The sequence below is a fragment of a genome, unplaced genomic scaffold, assembly GCF_019419815.1.
Source record: "Pyrus x bretschneideri cultivar Hongxiangsu unplaced genomic scaffold, Pyrus_bretschneideri_v1 Contig13, whole genome shotgun sequence".
In the NCBI taxonomy this organism is placed as follows: Eukaryota; Viridiplantae; Streptophyta; class Magnoliopsida; order Rosales; family Rosaceae; genus Pyrus; species Pyrus x bretschneideri.
Genome location: NW_025999424.1, coordinates 5,282,501 through 5,286,016, shown reverse-complemented (window position 1 = coordinate 5,286,016; position 3,516 = coordinate 5,282,501). Strand labels below are relative to the sequence as shown.

At 34.1% G+C, this 3,516-nt stretch overlaps 1 long non-coding RNA gene across 1 annotated transcript in view; it reads left to right on the top strand.

The window, feature by feature from the left end:
• The first annotated feature begins 1,182 nt into the window (after window positions 1-1,182).
• LOC125474696 overlaps window positions 1,183-3,516 on the top strand; it is a 6,035-nt gene continuing 3,701 nt past the window's right edge. Inside the window, exons 1-2 of the long non-coding RNA XR_007256140.1 lie at window positions 1,183-1,373; window positions 2,196-3,516. The exon at window positions 2,196-3,516 is cut by the window's right edge and continues 218 nt beyond it. This is a non-coding gene — a long non-coding RNA (uncharacterized LOC125474696). The remainder of the gene's footprint in view (window positions 1,374-2,195) is intronic.

The following is a 3,516-nucleotide window of genomic DNA, read 5'->3' as shown; positions in this document are numbered from 1 at the left end:
GGATTTGTTTCTCAGGACCTCTATCAGCATGGGATTTTTAGTGCTTCCATTAAGTTGCCTACGGATTACACTTCTGGAGTTGTTGCGTTTTATGCGAGTTCATTCTGTTTTTCTATCTGATTAAGGTTTTTAATTTGTTTCCCTCTTTGTTTGTTGTATGATTATATCTAAGGTTGTATGATTTTATTGTCAACAAAATAATATGACCCAGATTTTTACTTCTCAATTTTACAATTTAGTAAAGATTCAATCTTTATGGTTAGCTGATTAATCTGAATTTTTGTTTGTTTTAAACTTGGTGGCGTGGAACCCATAAATGTTATGGATCTATCAATATCCCAAGTAAAAACTTGTTTTCTCAGACTTGGTGGTGTGAACAGTACTATTTTTATTACCCTTCTTCTTAATCTGGCACTACCTCAAACGCTTTACTAAGTCAGTCCAACTGAGTCTAGTCTAAACTAGTTCAGCTTAGTCCTTGAAGTTAGTCCAATCCAAAATAATTCGATGCAACAAACGCACCCTGATTGTCTAGGAAAGAAAAAAAAAATGCAATTCTTATTCCTGGTAGGAAAAGATATCCTTTGTTAATCTCATCATAACCTCCTCCATATAAAAGCAACCTTTCAATCCCACATCACATTCTTCCCGCCGCGCATTTGACGATCATACGATTCTCTCTCTCTCTCTCTCTCTCTCTATATTGTGTAGTTTAGTTCCCATACGTGTGAGTTCGAGAATTCAATCTTTAATTGTTTTATTACGCTGGTATTAGGACTACTGTGATATCAAGGACCAAGAGAATGATGCACTGGACTACGGAGATGCCGCAGACCAAGAGAACGAACTACAAGAAAATAGTTCATTTACCGTATCAATTTTATCACGGATATTATGTGCTTGTTATACAAAGTGACCATTTACCAAGAACTTGGTCTGAATGTTGTAGATAACAGTGTTTTACAACATACAAATAATGACCCGTTATAATAAAATAATTTATTACCACGGTCTTAATTAGCATGTTATGAAAATATTAAACCACCACGGGTATTAACCGTGGTCAATATTATTAGTAATCACATAGCATTTTTTTATCTACCACAGACATTAAATGTGGTGCAATTACTCACACTATTTTAAAAAAAAAATCAGAAGGAAAGACTAGACAATTTTCGAAAATTTCCCAAAATTTGAAATGTTTCAAATTTCACGCTACTGGAAAATAAACGCGAGGAGTTAGTAAAAAAGTTAAAACTAAGCCGTTCTGCCCACTGTCACTCCTCTCCCTCTCCCTCGCTGCAAATAGATAGACCGCCAGCCTCCTTCCGATGGAAATCGAAACCGTTGTCGAAATCAAAGCCCTCAAAAAGGTTTTTTTTCTTCCCTCTTTGATTGTCATTTTAATTCATGTTGCTGATGCATAAATCCATCAGTTTTCCCTGTAATTCTCTTTCGGAACCCTCAGCAGAGGAAACGCTCTTACTTTCATCTCTGTCCGATCTTTAGGTATTATCGCAATTCCTCTCTCAATTGGTGCTATAGTATTTCTTAAAATTATTAGATTTAGGGTTGCGTAATTGCGATAATACCTAAAGATCGGAGGGGTAAAAAATTTGATGTTACAGTTGGAATTTCTAAAGTTGGGATAATGGTTTGGTTGATGTGTTTCTTTGGTGTGATAAGTCTCGGTTCTGGTATTGAATTTTGTTATAGTTATGTGTTTACTATTGTCGGAGAATTAAAGATATTTACTTTACTGGATTTTGAACAAGAGTTGGTATGTAGTGTATCTGATGCTAAATGAAGTTTCAATGGTTACATTCCTTGATTTATTGGTCCTTATAATTCAGATGCTGCTAGAGATTGGTTAGCAATTACAACCATGCTAAATTAGTTGAAGAGTGGGATTATTTTTCATGTCACAAAACTCTTCTACATTTTCACTGCTATTTTTCATGTCACAAAATTCTTTTAGTAAGAAAGTCAATCTATGGCAAGTGGTTTGAAATAAAAAAGGAACCTTGAATTCTTGCAATCAATTATTTTCGACAGGCACCATGTACTCACTTGGATCATGATTGCTTGCCTTTTGTGTAAATGACTTTGTGGATTTGAACTTTTCTGTATATGATGTTCTTGAGACATGAGTTTTTGATTTCTAAGCTTTATATTTACCCTTGTTTATCTCATAGGTGGTTGGTGGTTCAAATTCACAAGGGTTTACAATTCAAATATCAACTATTACATTTATGAAGTGTGCATTGGCTTGCTAGAGATGTTTGTCCTCTTGAATAAATGAGTGCAGAGGAGACGAATATGATTGGACGACCAAGTTTGGAACTAGGATTTAAGTTTTGTTTGAGTGTGAAACTAGGTCTATACATGTTTTTGGTACATTCTAGCATAACTCAATGGTTTGGTATTTCTTACTATAACTACTCATTTTGTCGTTAGCTTTAGTGTAATATTTGAATATGTGAACTTTTATGAAATAAATGTGCAGTTTTCTATATAAATATCTTTATATATATGTACTTATTTATTTATTGACTAATTTATTATTTTTTTTTTTATTTTTGAGAAAATTTTTGTAACGGGCATTGGCCGTAATCAATTTGTAATTCACAATGGCCATAGCACGTGGTATTAGATCTTGATCTACGACGGGCACAAGCTGTGATTATATTACATTTGACAACGAACAAGACTTGTGGTAGAAAATAAGATTTTTTATCACATTCAGATTACTAACAGGCACAATGTTCGTGGTAGATTGCAATCTATCATGGACATTGACCGTGATAGATGAGCTTTTTTTCTTCTAGTACTAAGATGCCGAGAAGAACAAAGAGAATGATCAGTCAACGCACTACTACGGAGATGCCTAGTACCAAAAGGATGAGGCAGTACAAGGGCACAACGCAGTTGATGGACCTCCCCATCGACATCCTCCTCATCATCCTATCGATATCCTCCTCACCATCCCTTCAACATGAATGTCATGGATGATTTTTTGGAGATCTTCAAGTTGAGAGACAACGGATTTGGAATTTACCATTTTGTAGTCCAACAATTTGCCCACGACAAATTTCTTTAAACCAACATCCCCTGTTTTATATTTTTTCTCAAGTGATTCCCAAAGTTCATTGGTTGTTTTGCATACCACATAAACATCATACAACGAATCATCTAATGCATTGAGAATATAGTTTCTGTAGAGGAAATCATTACGATTCCAGGCATAATTACTTGTTAGGACACCAATGAATTACTTGTTAGGATTCCTGACATAACATTGTAACCAGATTTTATCTTGTAAATGTTAGAAGAAACTTCTTATGCATTCCATTTTATTTTACCTTTGATGCAACTTTGCATTTCAAGTTCGAACCTTCATTTCATGCCTAAAAATAAAAAAAACAAAAACAAAAATTGTAATTAATATTTTACTTAAGTAAGTGGTAATTTATCACAATGATGAAAAAAAGTTTAAGTGCTTTTGAATTAGATAGA